The 22,946-nt window shown below is 36.6% G+C and overlaps 1 pseudogene; it reads right to left on the bottom strand.

The window, feature by feature from the left end:
• Window positions 1–1,116: 1,116 nt before the first annotated feature.
• LOC118983271 (RNA-binding protein MEX3A-like) overlaps window positions 1,117–22,946 on the bottom strand; it is a 32,549-nt pseudogene continuing 10,719 nt past the window's right edge.

Consider the following 22,946-nt stretch of genomic DNA (forward strand, 5'->3'; position numbering starts at 1 on the left):
TTTGTGCACTATCACTTTGACTTGATTATTCATGGGTCTGTTTTGTTTCCTGACTCTTATTTTGCATTTGAACTATTTTTACCCAATGGATTTGTATATATCCTCTCTAGATGTCTCAAATTAAGTCTGACCAGAATCCTACTCTATTTTCTACAGTGGAGAGGCCATCTCCTCTGGCCCAGGGCTGTCTCCATTCACGCACAGACTCTACGCACACCCTTGGGTGGAGAAGGGGAGACCCCCCACAATAGATGTTGACTTCTCAAATTGTGGGGGTTTCTAGGGCAAAAAGAGCAGGGGGTAATCTGTTCCTAGGTGAAGGGAGAAGAACTGGAGACCGGGTGAGATGTTTGGGGTTTAGGGACAGGAGGAGAATGACAGAGTCATTGGTCTAACGGAGCAGGCTCTTCTTGCCAAAAAGAGAGTCAAGGGGCCCACATTATGGGGTGGTGGGCTGGGTGTAGGGGGCAAAGGGTGAAAATTGGGACAACTGTAATGTAACAAATAAAAATAAAAAGGAAAGAAACTTGAGGAAATGTTCCAGAAAATATAGCAAATAAATACCAATAATAAAAGATGAAAAATATAAGAAAATTACAGGATTAATTCAGGAGCTCCAACGTCTGACAAAAAGGAATTCCAGAAAGAGAAGAGAGAGAAGAGAGAGAGGAGGAAGTTGCCTATGAAATAATGTGAATATTCTTCTCAGAACTGAAGAACTTGATTTCTACATTGGAAGGACAGAGTAGTGTCTAATCAGGGAGGGAAGTAAGACCCATACCAAGTCACAAACCTGAAATTTCAGAACTCCTGGGATATAAAGAAGATCCTACAGCCCTGGCTGGTGTAGCTCAGTGGATTGAGCGCGGGCCTGCGAACCAGAGGATCGTGGTTCGATTCCCAGTCAGGGCACATGCCTGGGTTGCAGGCTGGTTCCCTGCAGGCCAACTCCCAGCAGGGGATGCATGAAAGGCAACCATACATTGATGTTCTCTCCCTCTCTCCTTCCCCTCTAAAGATAAATAAAATCTTTAAAAAAAAAAAAGAAGAAGATCCTACAAATTCAAGATATTGGGAGGTAGGAAAATAAAATCTTTAAAAGAAGATCCTACAAATTCAAGATATTGGGAGGTAGGAGGGAGGGGAAAACAGGAGAATATTCTGATGGCTTGAAGTGGCTGTGATGTGACAGACAGGGCACTTGGGGTCCTCCTCATAGATGCATACTGCACACTCCATGCATAGGTTGTGGCCGCAGGGCAATAAGACAGCAGTCACCTCACTATAGAAGCACGCCATGAAATCCCGCCCACACCAGGGCTCCGCCACCTCCAGCCCCCGGAAAAGCCCTGAAGTGGCTTTCCTAGGAGTCCTGCCAGATAGGAGGAGATGGCAGGAGAACTGTGCACTGCCCGGAGACTCAGCCGGTGTCTTAGTGGCAGAAGAGAAGAGCAGCGAGGTGGACACTGCTTTCTCCTGGCCTGCCCACAGCCGGAGTAGCGGGGGGTGAGGGGGCCGGGGGGCGGCCTAGTCTCTGCCACCCCATAGCGCACATCTTGCTTATCCATACTTAGACAGGAAACAGGTACCTGCGTTGGCCAAATTCCCCACCTTGCCCACCTAGGAGTGGGGTCTCAAAGCCACTGAGCACTCTTGGATGCGACCCAGGCTATTCTGCTGGAAGGCGGAAAGGGGCTTGGAATCCAGCGAGTGCACCCGCCCAGCCTCTGAGCAGCAGCTGCCCAGTACGGAGTCAGAACTCCCTGCCAGGAAGTCGTTTTCGCTGTTGTATTCCAGGGTCTTGCCCGTACACACTGTGACACGTGTCTCGATCTCCTCGCTGTTCCAGGTCGCCTGAATCACCCGTAATTTTGAACAACCGGTTGTGATTGTGGCCCTGCGTGATAGTGTATATCACGTACACTATTGGTCTGCTGTTGGACGCACTTAATAGTTGCCCCCTTGGGACCTACCACCAGCCCCACCACAAGGAAGGGCCGCCACCCACAGGCAGGGCAGGAGCCACACTAAAGGTGGTCTAGCACCGTGGAGAAGTGCTCAGCTGCTGAGATGATTTCCTTTAAAAAAGGGGGGAAAAGGCCAACTGAAGGGCACTCGTTTTCCACCAGCCCTCAGTCCTTTGCATTCCCTCTGAAACGTCCTAGTTCTCCAAAACCCCCGTTTTTTCCATTATTCCAAATACGACTAGATTAGGCATGGCGAAACAAAAGAGGAGGGAGAGAGACCGGTGGTGGAAGGGAAAAGAGCCAGCGTTAGGTTAACAGAACCCACTGTTCTTTTCAAATCTGTTGTGGAAAAATTTATATGTTCGGCATTTGCCTCAAGAACTATTCAATTATGTCTCAATTATATTAAAATGCCATATGTTCAATAGTCATAACAATGATTAAAATAATTGGTATCTGCATATTGTGTTGATGTTTCTATCCCTTGCCAGAAAATTTCCAATTAAACCAATGATATATAGTCAATTAAATACAAGTCATTAAAATAAGAGGATCAGTGGCAAAGTAGGAAAGCTGCTTTTGGTTGTCTTATTTTTTTTTTTGCTATTATTATTATTTTGCACTTTTAGGGCATGTATTCACCATATATTTAATAGCTTCACTTTTCTAAATAGTAGAATTTAGGGAAGAAATAACATAGGAAGTTTAGCAGGTACTACGGTTTTCAGAAATATTAAAGGTAAAATGATATTTAAATTTTGGGGAAAAGTAAAAGTGCTAGATTTGCTAAATAAATGTACATGTTGGAATTTTATTATTTATTTATTTATATAAGTTCATTACTGAGTTTTTGGAAATGAAAGGAAACCCCTGGGTCAAGGATGAAGAAAGGGCTGAAAACAGAAAAACGAAATATCTAGTAATATGGTACAGCTTCTCTGGCAAATAGTTGTATTTTTAATATATTGATTTCTAAGGTAAGTTATGTGTATGTGCATCCAGAGAAACTGCTGTATAAGACATTCCACGGGGGACCTGCAGAAAAGTATTTAGCAATATATTTACACTCATTTTAAATACCATTTTTTAAATTTTGGTACATTCAGTACATTAGTAGCACATAACTGTGATTGGAAGTGAGTATTGCGTAGTCTGGGAGGGGATTTCAGGTGTCCTTTCACAGGGAAGAGTTCAGCTTGGAAGTCACTGACATGGAGACTTTGCTTGTAAGGACAGGAGAAAATGCCCTGCTTTTCCTCTGGGACTCTGAAAGGGCTACAACCATGAAAAAGGAAAATAAAATCTGTTTACTAGCACAAAGAAATAAATAACAAAGCTTAGCTATATCAGATGAGGTAAGGAAAGCCAGAAATTGTATCTATATATCTACATTGATATCAATATAGAGGTATATAGTAAAGCAAAGAAAAATTGATATTAGATATGAATTTGAATATATTGGTGAAGAAATAAGTGAAAACAGACTAGGACAACTTTTCCAGTTAAACTAAAAAGTTGGCTATAAGGCAAAATCAGGATATTTTCCTTTTACAACATGCTCGGATAAAACACGAGACAGGGAAATTTTAAAATTAAATGATAGAAATTGCATACTAAGCACTAACAATAATAACAATGACAAAAACCATATTCAAGTAAGGTCAAACAGACATTTTGTCCAAATGCATTATTTAGGATTAAAGATAATATAATGACAAGATAAATTATTCACCAAAAATTTAATTATATGCATGTATGCATCTAATAATATTGTCTCCATTTATAAAACAAAACTAACAGAACTACAGGAGAAATTAAAATCATTAGTATCATTGTGTGAAAATTAAAACAAATTTCTCGGTAACTGAAGAATCAAGCAAATTTTTAAAAATTATAAGAGTGAAGATTGTAATACACAAGTAGCAAGCTAGATCCAATGGGCATATACAACCCAAACCCCAAGAGCAGAGATTTATTTTTTGATCCTTTTCAAAATGGCAGTGGTACAAGGAGGGTGGGGACAGTTAGTTCCTGGGCTCATCATCAGGCCCAGGGTCTTAAGTTTTTCCAGGTTTCCAGAAACATCCATGATTTTGGAGAAGAGCCTAGGGATCTCTTTCTTATGGCCCCACATACCCAGGAATAGGAACTGGCAGAGTTTACAGGCAGCTTCCACGCTAGGTATGAGATTAGAGATTATCGACTGGAAAGTTTTTGACCATTAATTTGAAGCCCAAGTGGTAACTGGGAGCTATTTAGGAAAGGAAACTCTGAGTCTTTTTAGATCATACTTAATCTGCAAATGAAGGTCATAATTACACCGAACATAATACAACTATTCAAATCAAATAAAGCACGAAACTTTGTTCCCCAGAAGAGGAGGTAAAGTCCTTTAGTGGTGTTTCATCTTCTGGTATTTCATAATGTAAACACTATGACGTAAAACTAACAATACTTAAATACCACTATAAGATTAATACATCTCAGATAACATTATATAGGAATAGAGAGAAAAAAAGATAATTTGCTTAATATGTGTGTATATATACACCAAATTCATGGCATATGGAAAAGTTATGTTATAGTTTTACTGCATTTACCTTCTTGTGTATAATGAAAAAAAATTCAACATTTTTAAAGATTGTAATAAGTTATACTATGCCATTTGTTCACTTTCTATGTGTACTTAATATCTACTAATATTGCAAGTCATCGTGACTTCAAAACAATAGCAATATCTGCAGGTTCCATAGTGCATTAGTTTCTATAAACCTAACTTTATACAATTTGGAAATATACTGTGGAGGAAGAACGAGACGAAACACATGTCTGAACGATAAAGCATAAGATAAGAATTGACTCTGTTACCTAGCTTTCAGGAAACATCAAGACAGTAGTTTATGGTTTACAATAGCAACAGCTTGCATGATGTTTTTGTCTTTTTTTGGAAAAATAAACAAAATCAATAACAGAAAAATATCTTTTCTGTGCTATCATAATTTTTAACCTTTGAAAATGACAGGTTTCCCTGTCTACACCCCCAGCTAGGCCCAGGCCAAGGAAACCTCAAGTGTGGGAGGAGCAGGCCTTTCTGACCACCCTCCTGTTCTGTCCTTTGGCTGGCAAGAGGTGGACGGTCGCAGCCTGTGTGCTCCCGTGGTGTAATTTCATGTTGTCTTGGCTGCTGTCTCAGAACAGAGAAGAAAACACCTCAGCCCCTGCCAGCCAGCCTTGATGGGAGCTTTGGGAGCCTTTACTGGCGTTCTATGCCAATTATATTGCACGAGCACTAAGAAAAAATAGTTTATGAAGTTAAGCTTGAAATATTTCCTGTGCTACCTGCTTTCTAAATCTTGGTAATGGAAGAAACTATTTCTGAAAGAGTAAGAGAAAAGAAAAAAGTTTCAGTGAAAACAAGGAAAAAAACATCAACAGCAACTTCTGTAAGCACGTCCACAGCCCACTCACCCCCTGGGCTATTACCCTCCTCTCCTGCTTCCTCACCAGATGCAGCGATTTGGTTCCCTCAAAGCAGCACATCTTCCAAAGCACCAGGCCACCAACTTGAATCTGAGGGTGCAGGTGATAGCTGGCTGTGAGCTAGAAGCAACCTTCCTGCTGCTGAAATGAAAGGCCTTGGAGATGGGCCTTGTAATGGTTAGTGAGGTCAAGGTGCCCCTTGTATTAAATAACCAGCTGGTTCTAGATGATGAGGTGTAGGAAAGTATATGAAGATAGGACCATGTCAGTCACTTGGAAATTAGGATTAAATGGAGAAAAAGATAGTGTGTATTCTTGGAGTTAGAGTTTTCTGTTCTTTGATTCTGCACATACTGGGTGTCATTGTGTGAGTGGGCACTCACATGCATTTGATTATTTTATTATATTCTATAAAAAGGTGACTATAAAAAGGATTTGTATGAGAAAAGTTAATTGGTTGTTTTAACCATGTACGTCAACATGTATCCAGTTTTCAAGCTATATTGCAAATACAGGTACTCTTTTAATTATATTTAACTCTTTACTTATACCCTTTTGTGCCTTTTTTGTTCAAGCACATTGTTATCAACAGTCAACAATAAATTGTAAGAGTTTCCCTAAGGAAAAAAATTCTCATTCTTAACATGTCTTTTAAGTATGATTATGCAAGATTTTTATTATAGCACGTTTCACCCAGGTTTACTTTGCCCACTGGTTACAAGAATCTACGAAAATAGCATTCCTTTTGGTTTGACTAATCACATCAACATGAAATAACCTTGAGTACTTATTAAATTTTCCATAGCAAGCAAATTCCATTAGCATCTGTCAGAGTTCACTGGCTACTACAGGTAGGAAGGTCAAGGAATGTGTGGTGCTATAATTCATCCCTGCTGTATCTGATATGCTTCACACAACACAGTCCCACTTGTGCAACACAGGGTCACAGATGGGTAGCAACAGGCTGAACTGGATTGGGAAGCAACCAGAATGAAGAAAACAGCACAAATAAGGTAGAAGAGGAAATAAAAATTATTTAGTACCTTTTGTGAGCCAGATACAATGCTAGGTGAATCACATATGTCTTTCTTAAAAAGTACATGGCATAGATATTATTATCTTCCTTTACTAATGCTAAGTATGGCTTAGAAAGATGAATAAATGCATCTTTAAATCAGTCAAAGAAAGAGTCTGAACTGGGACCCAGACCTTTCTGAACAATCCTGTATAATTTTTGGTACTAAAAGTAGTAAATGAGGCAAATAAAGGGTCAGAAATCAGATAAGCCAACAGAAATCAAGAAGTATACTAAAGATTAGCTGAAAATAATACAAGCAAACATGTATTTTCAGAAATCTTTGGAGAAGTTATGAGGTTGATTGATGGTAGTCATAGGTCAGGCCAAGAGTTTAATAGTCTGGAGACCCACCGGAGCAAAGGAAAGAATATGAGCTGAGCAAAGAAACTGCAAGGATATTTTTGGCTTAATATTTGATAGGGAGGCAACTTGTAATTTTAACTTTATCTACTTTCAAGTTTATTAAGAGTTAATAAAAAAAAGTCTGGTTACAGTTACTCCGGTTAAAATTGTAAACAACTAATAGATCATGTGTGTGTCTGAAATTTCCCTTTTAACATTCAGTGAACAAACATGAGCCACTGGAGATGGGGAGAAGGAGAAACGAAGTGGGAAGAGGTGATGGAGGAAAGGAACAGGGGGAGAGACAGAAGATGGGAGAATAGGAGTCTAAACCAGGGCAGGTTTGAGAATAAAAGGTGAAAAACAGATGAAAATATTGCAGAGAACCAGGTCACCAGTGGATTAGCAATGTCAGAGACAAGAAAGGTGCAAGACGATGAGAATTCAGTGAAGGAAATCCAATTACTGAGATCAAAAAAATGCAGAAAAATTTTAGAAGTGACTGGGCTGAAAAAACATGCCATTTAATTTATCTGCATATGTAATTCTTGTTTTCCCTCTTCTTCAAGACTCAAAAATCACTTATAAAATTTATTTGCAATAATAAAAATGTATTAACAGAATTCACAGTTTTTGAAAATTTATGTTTTTTAAAATTACACATATGTGACTTGGAAAAGCATTAATAAATAATTTATATTACCTATTTTTAAAAGTTCATTGAGATTTAATTTTATTTATATTGTCAGTTGTGTGTTTAGAACTAGAAGAGTATAATAGCATACATTAATCTGAAATATTTGCATATAATTCTAGAGCAATTTTACAATGAGACAGAATTGTTTAAGAAAATAAATCGAAATGTAAAATTTCAATAGGTTATATACATTCAATAGCAAAAATATATATAATTAAAACATACTATAAAATCCAAAATCAAGCAGAATATTTATTTTTAAAGAGCAAGTTGAAACAGGATTCAACTTGTATCAGAGTATCTGATATTCTATTTATCATATACTACAAATTTAATTATCTTTGATCTTGAGATAAATGATAAAAACTCCAGTTTCATAGGCTACTATTTCATAAAAAAGAATGTAAGTTTATACTGTCAAAATAGAATTTATTATTTTTTTTCAGTTAGTTCTATGGAACAGTAAAATGTGCTCTGAAAATCCTGACTTTATTGAGGACCATTTTATCAAACTAAGACTAAAATTTAACTGACACATTATAAGTTTCATTTTAAAATGAAGTTCTAAGTGTTCTTATGTATGAAAAAAGAAATTTCTTCTTTTCCATGCAAACTAATTACATTATCAGCTTTATACCATCATATTAAAGGATGTTTATTGAATTACATGAAGTTTCCATCATTATAAAAAAATAAGTCTGGAAATCTTTTATGACTTGTCATTTTGCTCCCCTCCTTCATTAAATAGTCATGACAGTAAATCTCCAATAGTCTAAGACGCACTGAACAAACCTTTAGGGCAATTTTAGGCCTGTGGCTATAAAACAATACAATGGATCCCTCTAGAGGATATTCTTATACTCATTCTTGTTTGAAAACCATTTTTTACAGTCAGATATCTAATATAAATACAACTATATCTTTAAACAGAAAACATATACAGTGGCCTGTGTAGCTGTGTTATTTCTTTGCTGATTCATAAGGGATAACTAGTATTTAAAAATACTCAAACAAGTTTCTCCTAACCTTAAACAACAACAACAACAAAAAGTAAAGTCATGGCAACAAAACAAAAAAGAAGTTACAATGGTTATTATAATTAATTCAGTAATAATAATAACAATGACTTGAGTATAATTTTAGCCTCATCATTTTACAGATGATGAAACTGATGCTCCACTAGTAAAGTTACAAAGCAATCATTATTAAGCAGCAATGTTGATCTTGAAAGAACAGCCTTCCTCACCCTGTAATATTTATACCAAACAGCCTAATGCCTTAACAAAGAAACAGTGAATGTATGCTTGCATATGTCACAGGAAAGGCAAACTCCAAGAATAATTAAATGATACATAAATGTATATATGGAGCCCTGGCTGGTGTAGCTTAGTGGATTGAGCACGGGCCTGCAAACCACATGATCGGGGTTCGATTCCCAGTCAGGGCACATGCCTGGGTTGCAGGCTGGTTCCTTGTAGGCCAACTACCAGCAGGGGATGCATGAAAGGCAACCATACATTGATGTTTCTCTCCCTCTCTCCTTCCCCTCTAAATATAAATAAATAAATAAAATTTATATATGGAGATGTATCCATTGATTTAGCATCTTACAGATCTATATATGCGAAACTGAAAAATTACATTATTTCCAAAAAGTTATATTGATTTTCAATGCCCTCCCATCTTTTTCCCCTAAGCCAGATACCTTTAACTTTTAAGATATTCTAAGGACCTGAATTTTCACCACACACAACGCATTTTCAGTTTGGTATGCATATCTTATTTTATTCCATTATAAATATAAACTCCAGGGATAACTATTCTATGAGAGTAAAAATCTGTGTCAAAATCACTGCAGATTAAGTGTAAATAACAAATGTGTAAATTGAGTAAGAGTACGATTAGCCAGTACATTCCTGGTGCTGTGAAGATCTCAGTAAAGTCAACCTTTTTAAATATAAAACAATTAAATGACTTCTGTTCTTATTTATTTAAATAGATTTAGGGACAAACAGGACTCAAAAAGGATCTGCAGATTTCTTCACCCTGCCTGATGGGAAAAAAAACCCCACCTATATCAGGCTCATTTTTAAAGATTTCTACCAAGGTGTCACAGACCTACTTCACTAGTAGCTAGTAAAATGAGTTTGCTGAACAAAGGTTTGGAAACAGAGAAATCAGCTTTCTCAGCATAATAATCCAGCCCATCCATAAGTATCTAATAAAACATCCATGTCTTTGTTGCTTTAAAACTAGTTAGTTTTGACCTTCTTAATTATAATTCTTATGACTTAAAAGATATTAAATCAGCCCTGGCTGGTGTAGCTCAGTGGATTGAGCGCACCACATGATCGCAGTTCGATTCCCAGTCAGGGCACATGCCTGGGTTGCAGGCCAGTTCCCATCAGTGGACTCACGAGAGGCAACCATACATTGATATTTCTCTCCTTCTCTCCTTCCCTTTCCTTCTAAAGATAAATAAATAAAATCTTTTTAAAAAACTTGAAAAAAAAGACATTAAATCAGAATTTCGAGAATCACAAAGGACCTCAATATATCACTTCATTTCAGGACGGTATAATCTCTTGGTATAAAAGAGTCTAGAAAAACTAGAGAAGCTAAATAAACAATGAGGTCACACATACTAAATGACTCAAGACAGGCTACAGAATAGGGGTTTATTCCTCATCCACCTATATCCTTTACACAGTATTGCTTTGTCCATAAAATCCTAAAAATAGCTTGGCATCAAAACCCCACAAACAATAAAATGCACCACACTTGCTCCATAATTTACTAGAGTAATTGATTAATTTATTGATTTGTTTGAATTGCCAAAAAGCAAATAACAAAATTGTTTTCAAGCATCTAAGCATGACATTAAAGCATGAAATCTTGTAACTGACATATGTAGATATCCTATTTATTCCAGTAAGTACAACTCTCTCCATGAAGTGAAAATATGCATTTCTTTCAGTTTAAATAGAAGTATAAACAAAGAATTTATATTAGCTTCTATTGCGCTGGCAAAAGTAGGAACTATACAAACAGTAGGAAAAACTGATGTGACCCAGAAAGTGTTTCCGACTGTGTCTTACAAAGTGTTTGGTCAGCCAAAAGCTTTAAGAGGAAAACTACCCACACTGGTTTATTTTCAATCTCCTGGAGGACATAGCCTTGAGGTAAATAGCCAATTAAAATGAAATGGTCATAAAGCAGAATGGAAAAAATAGTAAGAATAAGTTGAGACTTAAGCATCTGGGACATGCTGGGTTTGGGGTGGAGAGAGTTGGAGAAGTGGCCGGGCAGAGCTGAGGGGAGTCGGAGGGACTGAGTCCTGCTATATTGTGTGTTAGCCGGACATCCTCTCCTCATCTTTCCTGCAAACTGAGTCCAATTTGTCACATTTTCTCCAGAGCTTTATGCATCTGGTGGCATGAAAAATTTGTCAGCCCTTCAAACCCTTCATGAATTCTGTAATACAAAATTAAATTTACTTATAAAGTTATTAAAATATTTTTCACAAAATAAAACACACTTGACCTTATACATTTTGGAATCCCAGCATTCAGCACAATATCTCGTGCATAATAAGTGCTCAATGCATATTTGTGGAACTACTGAAGTTGATGATAATAACTCTACAACACAGCAAGAAGCATTGAGTTTGGTTATAGCAGTAAGACATTAGCAGCAGCAGAACATTGGAACATTTGGTGAAGAGATGAGAAATTTTAAGACAGAGATGAGCCAGCTGTAAAACCCAGTGTGAAAAACAAGCTGGAGGTGGTACATAATAGTTGTATGACTGATCATTGTCTTTACTTCCTATGCAATAATTTATATTTATATTTTGTTATTGAATCACTGACTTATTTAATTCCCTAACCTGTGCATGATCATTGGTACCACTTTAATAGTATTAAGAAAATTGAAATTACCTTACCATAAGAATACTCTGTTTGTGCTAAAAGTGGGCTGCAGCCTGGTGGTCTGTGAGGGCCATTCCAGAGTTGGGGACATCCAGCACAAGTTACTTTCTGAAAACAGAGACTAAATGAGACAATTCAATGGTTAAACTCAATTAAATAATTAAATGAAGAAGTGCCTATATTTCCCACTCAATTACCAGAAAGCCAACAAAAGTTTTCTATTTCCCAAGGCAGGAGGTTAGAAGATAGGTGTCTAGAGAAACTGATCAATCCAGGAGAAAAAAAAATGACCATCTGCAGATCCCCCTTTGAAAAAACTGACTCCTTCGTAATCCTCATCAGCAAGTTCTGTCCAGACTGACGGAGATGCAACGGACCTCCTAAATGAAGCATTTTTAAATCTGTAATTAACATGACAGTTCATTTAATGATATTGTATCCCTGAAGTGATAACATGATTTGAAAGCAAATTTCTGGTACAAAAAGGGAGCTACTATAAGTTTAAAATATAATAGCTTTTTAAAAATGTAGCAGAAATTTGACAGAATAACAGTTAACAAAACTTCAAAAAAGAAGACCCAAAGGTTTAGAAATATAAAATACAATAAAAAAGAATAAATCCCAAAGGTCCAATCTTCAATTACTAAATATTAGAAAAAAGAGAATAGAGATCTTGAGAAAACTTCAATACAATACAGAATAATAAGAGAAAAATTTACAAACCAATATCATGATTCTCTGTACTGGCAGGATTACCCAAATGCTACTGCACTGAATGACAAGAGACTGATTTATGACGACAACATTTCAATACAAAGATAATAACGTAAAATTCTTCCTGAGATAAAGAGAAAGACAAGACGTCACATCCAAAGATCAGGTCCCTCAATATCATTGGACTTACTTAGAGCCACACTGGAAATTTGACAACAGCACAATCTTCAGAATTACAAGGGAGACTATCTCCAACCCAGATTTTTATACCTGCCCATTTTTAAGCAACTGGGAATTTAAAATATAGACATGTTACCATCCACACAGTTTCCCAGAGAGTTCTTTTACTGTATGCATTATTAAATAAGAAAGGAAAATGAGAAAGAGAGAAATGAACAAAGAACTAGGGGACCCCACACAAAGAGTGTGCAGGAAGGTCACAAAGTAACAGTGAAGGGGGTCCCGGGTACCCAGCTCCACAAGGAGCATAGAAAATAACCAGCAGAGGTTACAGAACAGAGGGTTTCTTATAGATGTCTTCAAATGAAAAAGAAACAGATTAATAATCCAATGGGCTGGAGTTACTGGAAGGATGCTTATCATCCTTGTATATATTTTGAGATGTATCAGTGACAAAATGAGGTAATTATTAAACTCTAAAAAATGATGAAAATAAAGGAAATATAACCATGATATACATTAAGAGTTGAGTATATTTACATAATAAATATAAGTAGCAAATATTGATATACCTAAAAGTTTGAGGTTAACTATGCTTGACGATAGAATGCATTGCATTTGGGACATGAAATATATTATGGGATAGGAATGTCTTTTTATCTTGTTTTCCTTATTTTCCAGTTTATTTGTTTATAATTAGTATATAGCCCTATAAATTTAAGGCATACAGTATTATGATTTGAGTTACATATATTGTGAAGTGATTATCACAAGTTTACTTAGCACTTATTATCTCATACATAAAGGAAAAATTTTGTGATGAGAATGTTTATTATTTACTGTCCTAACAACTATAATATACAACAGTATTAACTATGGCATCACATTGTACATTACTGCCCTCATACTTATTGATCTTATAACTGTAAGTTTATACTTTTTATCTACCTTCTTTTAATTCCTCCTCTGTCTCCCATCTCTGGTAACCATATCTAATCTCTTTTAGTCCACTTTGATTTTTGTTTTTTAGATTCTACAAATAAGCCATACCACATAGTATTTGCCTTTCTTCAACTTATTTCTCTTAGTATAACGCCTTCAAGGTCCATGTTGTCATAAATACTAGAATTTTCTCAATTTTATAGCTAAATTATATACTATAAATTATAAATATATATTAAATTATATATATATTTAAATTTATCCATAATATATATAAACATTTCTTTATTCATTTATTCATTGATGGACACATAGGTTGTTTTTTATGTCTTCATGTCTTGGCTATTGTCAATGATGCTGCTATGAACCTAAGGATGCAGATATCTATCTGTTTAAGTTAGTATTTTACTTTCTTTTGATATACTCTCAGAAGTAGAATTGCTGAATCACATGGTAGTTCTATTTGTAATTTTTAGGGGAGCCTCTGTACCGTTTTCCATAGTGGTTGTACCAGTTTACAATCCAACCAACAGTGGACAAGCATTCCCTGTTCTCCTTATCCTGGTCTGGATTTGTCTCTTCTCTTTTTGATGACGGCCATTCTAACAGGCAAGAGGTAATATCTTACTGGTGTTTTGATTTGTGTTTTCTAATGACTAGTGACATTAAGAATCTTTCATGTACCTGTTGGCCAACTGCACATCTTCCTTGGATAAATGTCTATTCAGGTTGTTTGCCCATTGATAATAAAAAATCAATAAGTAAAGTATAAAATTGAAAAACTCAAAATAATAGTTTTATGAAGATAAATATTAGAAGAAACAGTAAAAAAATTGAAAGTATACACTTTTTCCAGAAAATGAGTGGGGAGAATAGATAAGGAATGATGATGTTTTAAGATTATATATATACACATATGTATTTGTTACATATTATATTTCATATTGCATTATATTTTTCACATTTTATTTACATTCATATATTACATATTGTTTATATGAAATCAACTGAGGAAACACTTGATGATAAATCTGACAATTTACCCTTGAACTTGCTGAGATGAAAGTTGTTTTTTCATTGACAAAGTGGTTTCACTGGGTATAAATGAAAGCTCTACTGGACTGGATTATTGAGAGAACAGAAGATAAAGCAAAGAGAGAAAAGCAAAATATTATTTGAAAGTTTTACTCTCATCGGATTGCAAGAAAATGCAGTGATACCAGAGGGGAATATATGTTCAAAGAATTTGTTTATAAAAGTTTTAATGATAGAAAATAATATATTTTTCTATTTGCTTACTTAAAAACAGAAAAACAATCTTACATTGGTTGCTTACTTATTTTTTCCAGGAAGTTGAAAGCACCTAAATTTCATGGTTAAAATTTCATCACATTCATAACTTTTACATTCCTCCTCAACATAGAAACAACAGCAGGAAGTTTTTAGTTGGATACCGAGTACACTTTGAGAGTAAAACTGTTGGTATAGCTGCCACCAGGCAGCAACGGCCTTCCATGCTGCCTCGATAGAAATGGTATTTCTTCAGCTCTGGATGATGTAGCTCAATGGGTTGAGCACAGCCTGCAAACCAAAGGGCCATGGTTCAATGCCCAGTCAGGACACACGCCTGGGTTGCCAAACAAGTCCCCAGTCGGGGGTGCACAAGAGGCAATCACATATTGATGTTTCTCTCCCTCTCTTTCTCCTTCTCTTCTCTTCTCTATAGAAATAAATTTTTTTAAATCTTAAAAAAATAAAAGAATGATATTTCCTCAGTGTTAAGGCCAGTACACCTTTTGATGCTTCATTATGTTTCATAAAGTAATTGTTACCAAAATTAAAACAAAACATCTTCTATAGCATAGAGTTTTCATAATAAAGAAAGCACAATCTCATAGAATATTTACCTCTCACATGTTTCTCACATATGTGTTAGGAACTCATTTATTCTCTTCATATCAAAGTCTTGTTCCACCATAAGTTTGTCTGTCTAAGAGAGTAATTGCTATTTGACAATATCTGCATTAACATAATTTGATGCCTATTGGTACTCTTTAATAAAATAAATTTGACAATTGCTTTTGTTATCTTCTTGCTGAGGCTAATCTTTATCTATAATTTTGTATTTGTTTAAAAAATTTTGACAATAGTATGAATCCTGTCAAAAGACTCAAACTTGGGGTCCTTTTCTACATTTAGCAACTAAATCAATAAATTTCATGCAAAAAACAATATTTAATAATTCTTAAAAAACAACTAAGTTGGTTAACTAATAAAGTCACTTTGTTTGAAAGTTATGCTATAGCTTTAATGGTTTCATGATGCTATTTGACAAATTTCTAATACGAACTATCTCCCAAGAAATAGAGGTGAATGAATGGATCAATAGTCCAATAAAAATCTAATTTTCATGTATAGTGTTCTTCCTGTCAGCACTTTTTTTAACTTCTTACATGATAGCATCATGACATATTTACTTGCTATAACCACCCAATTAATTCTGTACTTAAAAAAATAGCTTTGCATTTATAATGTAGAGTCACAGCATTTATATTAGGATGTGACTCTCTATGTTCATGATTTAGCAGACTACCTTTGAATGAATAAGAGGTCAGTTATTCAGGGTTCTAATAGACTATTACAGCAAAAACAAAAAATTAAAATGTGTAGAAATTAACACACAAAAGACTAGAATGAGTCAGCCCAAATAATCATGCCTTTTTAGATAAAATGCAGTGTCACAGTCCTAAAGCTGTCACATATTCTAAGGTTATAATGATGTTTGACTTACACACATAGAGCAAAATGTCTTTGGAGAGAAAAAAAGAATTGTCAGTTTCAAATTTGTGAACTGCCCAGGGACTGTTGTTATGAGGTGTACATTGTTAGAGGCTGGACTCCATCAGAAGTATCCACAGACAGAGGTGAGCATGGAGGGCATTCGCTAGCAACCTTAGGATCACCACCTGGGGAAGGGAGGCGAGTGGGCAGGGGCCAGATTGCATGAAGGGGGAAGTCCAGCTCCGTTGCAGTCTGACTGGATGCTCGGGAAGCCCTAGGAGGAGTTCTGAAAATGGGTAGCCTTGGGAACTCTGAGCTCCCACACAACACAAAGGATTTTCCTGAATATGATACTAAGGGACTTGACTGAGTGTTTGCTCTGCTCTCACCTGCACTGGGCTTTGTTCCTAAAGGTGTCCCCAGCCCCTGTGCAGAGTCCTTGCTCAAAAAAAAGGGGGGGGGGAGTGCTGACAAACCACAAAATATACATCGCCCCACCCTTACTTACACTGTCAAACCATTTTCAGTCATTTTGCATTTACTTCCCTTCCGTAAATTGCACTTCCCAGTAGGCCCCTAGGTTTTTTGTTATCCCCTTTTCCAATACCTCTAGGCCCCTTATCTCTTTAAAAACCTCAGTTACCTTTGTCTTAATTAGAATTGAGCTTAGTTTGTATTAGAGTCTTTTGTCCCAATGCAGTAGTCTAAATAAAATGTCTTATCACCTTTAACAAGTGTCTGATGGTGTTCTACTCTGACCCTCTTTGGAGCCATTCAAACTACAGCAAGGAGGCCAGGCTTTTATGCAATCCCACTTATTGGGGTTGCATAAAAAGCCACTAGAACGGGCTTCCCTGGAGCCAGGTCTGATCTTAAAGGGGGAAGTTTTCTTTAGCCACAGTAATTCCAACACTCTTAGCAGCTGCAAGAATGATACCTCAGTCCTGAGAACTCCTGTAGGAATTCACTTTCTGTGTTTTCATTTATGCCAGCACTTTCTTGTGTATTTCTGATTCTTTACTCACCAGCTTGATTTTTATTTTAATAATTCAAAAACAGTTATTCCTTTCCCAAACAGAATAAAGTAACAATTTCCATAGAGTGATTTCATATTGATGTAAGTTGTTTACATGGTCTCTAAAGTATCCTGAAATTCAAACTGAACTTCTCAAAATTGCTACTAAACCTTGAACTTATAAAAAAAATTACTGAATAAAAGGCACACGTACTTCCTTCCCTGGATGTTTTACACTTGCCTATACAAATGGATGCTAAACCATATGTTATGCAGTCTTTGTCTTCAGTGTTCATAGTTTTGTTCCCTAAGTGTTTTGTAAAATCTACTGTAGTTTCCTCAGCCTCACACAGCCATACTCTTTGCTTCAGATGATACAATTAACGCCTGTCCCACTTGGCATACTTACAGAACATCAACTTATAAGTGGGCCAAATATAAAGAAAAACACAAATGATGTACACACAGAGTGAAACAAGCATATTTCACAAATAGCAGCAGCTCTGTGGCTCCTAAGCTCAGTGAGTCCGACGTTCACAGACATTAACGTACTCCCCACAAGGAGTCAGATACTGAAAAGGTGGTAAATGTACACAAGCACTGAAGCAGGATCCAGAAAACCGAATTTTGAGTCTGAAATTTGCCACCACCTATTTCTGTGACCTTGAGAAAGCAATTTGACTACTTTGAATCCATTTCAAGACCTGTCCTGCTTACAAGTTTTATAAGGATGCAAACATGATTTGAACATGACTACTGCAAAATTGGTAGTATGCTAATTGCTAGTAGGAGTAATAGAAACAATAATAAAAACTGTCATCTTTTTTGAATACCTGCTGTGATCCAGGTGCATTGCATATTATGGCACTTAAAGTTGACAAAACCCTGTGGAAGAGGTATCCTGGTAACCACATGACAAATGAGAAAACCTATTTGGAGAGACACTAGAATTCCAAACCCACTGATCTACCCTAATGCACAGGCCTCAGGAAGCCAGCAGGCAGAGGGGGTAGAGGCTGGTGGGTGAATGATGTGGCAATGTCACCGAGGGCATGGGCCGGCTGAGAAAGGATCATCTCTGAACAGCTGGACAAAGGCCTCTGCCATGGAAAGAGACATATTGACGAAGATCGGCAGATGCCGAAACCTTTGAAAGCAATGTAGCTGTCAGGAAGATTAGGGAAGGACAACCAGGCAGCCTCCGTCTTCCGCCTGTAATGAGAGGGCAGCTCTGCTCTTGAGGGGAAGCTTTTGATGAAGTCTGATGAGTACTACTATTGAGGACAGAAGCCAAGGTTAAAAATAGGAGATAGAATTGATTAGAAACACAGTGGGAAATTCCCAGGTATTTCGAGGACCATTTTTCCTATTTTTTTGAGGACCATGGATTTGTCATATTCCCAATCCACTAAAATATGTGATTTTTCTTGAGAACCCATAGCAGCTTGAGTATACATGTTGAGAAGGCAGCAGCCTTGACTGATTCAGACTTGGGGCTTGACCTTGTGAGTGGCAGGAATGGGGAGAAGAGACGGGAGAGAAAGACCATCAGTGCTCAGGCTGTTTGCCACCTTCCTCTTCATGATGGGTTACCCTATTTAATCCACATTTTCTACTAATATATACTATTTAATAGATTCAACTATTTTTTTCTTTCTGGTTTAACATAACTGAAAACAGAATTATCTATCCCAGTGCTTTGAGATTTGACCCACAAGAGCTTCCAACACATGGTCTCTGTTTGCTGACCAGCAGAGATGATGAGAGTGCGGCCATAGCTACCTGGGAGTCTCAGGAAAAGGACTGGAAATAGGGACAAAGCCGAAGGCTCTCCCTCACCATTGTGCAGACACATTCACGTTAAGAATGGGATTGCAATGACATGTTTTCAGATGATAAAATGTCAAGTGCGAATGGCTGACTCTGTATCAATGTTACAGTGTTCTGTGTCAAATTTTTTAAAAATAAAGGAAGCCTAGTCTCAAATACTACATCAAATGTAGCTCTGATGGTAGGCCAAGACCGGTGAATTTGTTTTGAATATAAAATTTGTCTAGACCTGTGGTCTGCCCCTGCCTGTCCAGAGAAGCCTCCCCCTCCACCCCGACCCCAGAGGTTGCCCAGCACTGCCTCCCTTTGTGCTCCAACCTCTGCTCACACTACCTGGGCGGGAGGACTTTGAAGTCTTTATGACAAATACAGTCCTGGGCACGCAGTGTGTGCATTTTCTGAAGTGCAGCTGTTATGAAGCAAATAGCCTCTCTTCTGTTTATGTTCAGTGCACTCATCGAAAAAGTGGCAGGAAAATGCCACAAACCACAGCTCACCTATAAAAAATAGAACCTCCAGCCCTCACTTGCATTTATTTATTTTTTCCATTAACTTGCTTCCTTTTTATTCCCACAAGGCTATCACCACCTGACATACTGTGCGTTTGCCTTCCCCTTCTCTCTACTTTGATTTTTATCAACTCTCTGTCCCACCCCGGGGTTTAACCCCATGAAGAAGGAGCATTGTTTTGTTCATACCTGTATCAACGAACTAGAGGTATTCAATGCACTAGAATACGTCCTGCCAGAGCATAAGCTTAATATTTTTTGATGAATGAATGGACGAATTTTAAATAGGGCATACAAATTAATAATAACCAAATGAAAGCTGAGGATTTAGAATTTCAAAGAAAATCTAACAATGGTTTAAAGATCAGATAAGACACGTTGCGATCATATTATTTTTCTCTCTCGGGAGTGAAGTGAAATGGTTGGAGGAATTCTGGATTCTGAGGTCAGTGTGCCACAAACATTAATTACATAGTATGTACGTTGTAATGTACTATGTAATTACATACAGTGTAATTAATGCCATCAGCAGGGGGCGCTAGAGCCATATGTCCATAAATGTGACTTGGAGATTTTTGAGGACTTTCCACGAACTGTCTGAAAATCCTTTCCTACTCCAAACACAGGAGAAAAAGAAAATCTTGTGGGCCAGAAAGAGAAAACCATAACTTACACCTGTAATTGTTATCAATGTCTCTCCTGGGGAAAGTAGCTGATGCAAGGTTAAAGGCAGCAGCTCCATTATCTTGTTTAAAAAACAGATTTAGAATGAAAATTTGAAAGTTGATGGTTTCTTTGTTAAGCCATTACTGCCAATGTTCAGTTTCATGTTATTCTCCTAATACCGTAGTACGAATTACTTGAAATGTCCAGTGAATAAGGTCAGTACATTATTCAAGTTTCATTTTATTGTATTATAATAAACTGTGGAAATACTGTACACACTCACAAGACTATAGACCCAACAGCTTGCACGCACCTCGGAATTCAACTTTAACTCCACTTCCAATACAGGAATGACCTCTGCAGTACCTCTATCCTGTTTCTGCTAGAAATTTTGCCGGGCCACTTCACTACAATATAATGTGTATTTGCTATATTTGTATGTAATGTCAATAGCACACTTCTTAGTAATAGAGATAATTAAAAACCAATACACTAAAACAGACCATTGGTTGCTTTTGCTCAGAGGAGTGAGTCAGTTAGATATTTGTTATTTTAGAAACTATATGGACATCCTAGTAATTTCAAGGAACGAATTTAGTTGAACAGTGTATAGCTTGTTGATTGGAAGCATAAATTATTGCCATCTCATTAATTAGGGTGTAAATATCAGCTCTGCCACTTATTTTAGGCAAGGCATTTGAATCAGGGGTTCTATTCAGAAGCACCACGGGGTGTTAGGTAAAAATACAAAGGTCCAGACCTTCTTGAAATTTTCTATTTCAAGAAGCCTAGGCCTCAGATTCTTCAATAGTCTGTAGGTGATCTGAATACATCCCCAAGTCTGACAACTATTGACTTAAGCAATAACTACATTTTCTCATTCATAACATAAGGTGTTAATAGCACCTGCTGTTGTCATAGTAGTTAAATTACTTAATCAGTCTGAAACCAGTGCCTAAGGTTATAAATATTTACTCAATAAATGTTTGCTATAATTATTTCACAAAGGTGATGTTTTTATAAAGTCTATCTATGCTAGTGGGAAAGAAATTTACCCTACTGAACTGAGGTTAAATTAAGATAATATTTCTTTCTACTTACTACCCAGGTAACACAAATATTGTTAAATCCAGTGGCCTAAAAATTAATTGAGAAAGATAGCAAGTAGATGGTTATGATGGTTATCATTTCAAGTAAGCTTTGTCAGTATAAGTTTTAGAAAAGATTGGGTTATCTACAAAAAAATGTTTGTTTGAGTTAACAGATTTTATCCTACTCTTTAAAGCTGTCATAACAATGAAGTCCTTTTGGTTTTGGGGTCTTAGGAGACTACTTTAAAGCAACTTAACTATAAACACATTATAGTTCATAATGCAGAAAATCTAAAGTTGCACCCTTATTAAAATCAATGTTTACATGCAGATTAAATATTACATTGAAATGATCTTTCTTGGATACCTCTTGCTTTATGAAAATGGTATATTTGCCTCTGTGGTACAATTTCTCTATCCTTTACCCTGACTCTTTATGAGAATAAAGCAAGAGATGGATGATCTGATGGAAAATCTCTCAAATCACAAGAGATGCAAAGTTTCACTTAGTCTTTGCCCTTTCTTGCTAATTTTGGACCCTGACTCATTTAAAATCTATCATTTTAGTACAACATAAATTATAAGTTTCAAAAAGAAAAATGTCAGAAAGCCACCACACTAAAATAGAACAAAAACATAGTTACTGTGAAGAAGTAAGTGAAAGCCATTGCTAGCCAAGTCTTCTAACTTCCTTTGTGATTTTCCTGAAAAAATGTTAAAGAACTATATGCATCATTCTGGGAGTTTGGATTTGGTGACTTAGTATTTGAAAAAAAATTTCATATGACCCACAAATATATCTCACCTTATTAACATCATTAAGATTTAAATTAAATTTCCAGTTTTAAACCCAGGCATTGTAAGCCTTTTAGATGTACTCACTGAATCTGACTGGCCCAGCTTTTCTTTGCTTAAATGATTAAGCAACAAAAAATGTATATTTCTGTCATGTTCACCAGCAATGTTCCAAAAGTCTGTTTTCTGTCGCCAAGCAGGTGTCATTATATTCAGGAGACATTCATTCACTGTAGGTGGTCTTCAGTCAACCCTGATGGCTTTAACTATTCCTAAAGCATCTCTGCTTGGATATTACACACAATATACATGCTTAGACACACAAACCACTTCAAACAAAAAATAGTGTATCTACCTCTGCAGTAGAATTTATCTATCCTTTGCCTTGATACTAGTATAGGTTCAAAAATCTTAAGAACACTTGCTTCTGCCCACTCTCCCACATAAATATGGCTATCAAATCCTTTTGTGAACTGAACCACAATAATATCTATCAAACCACATCTTTGTGAAAACTTTTTTATAAATTTATTGGAGTGACACTGTTTAACAAAATTATACAGGCTTAAGGGGCACAATTCTACAACACATAATCTGTACACTGTATTTTGTGTGTTCACCGCCCTAAGTCAAGTCTCCTTCCATCACCATTTATTCCCCCTACACCCTCCTCCACTCCCACCCCCCCATTGCCATACTGTTGCAATGTTCATGAATGCCTTTCTATTTTTTTTGTTCAATCCTTCTACCACCCCAGCCAGCTTCACCACTCCAACAGGTGTCAGCCTGCTCTCTATTTTTTTAGTATCTCTCTGTTTTGCTTATTAGTTCATTTGTTCATTAAATCCCATGTATAAGTGAAATCACATGGTACTTGCCTTTCTCTGACTTTATTATTTAGTTAGCATAATACCCTCAAAGTTCATC

The sequence above is a fragment of the Sturnira hondurensis genome, unplaced genomic scaffold (genome assembly GCF_014824575.4).
Source record: "Sturnira hondurensis isolate 20B ecotype Veracruz unplaced genomic scaffold, ASM1482457v3 Scaffold0000396, whole genome shotgun sequence".
Taxonomy (NCBI): Eukaryota; Metazoa; Chordata; class Mammalia; order Chiroptera; family Phyllostomidae; genus Sturnira; species Sturnira hondurensis.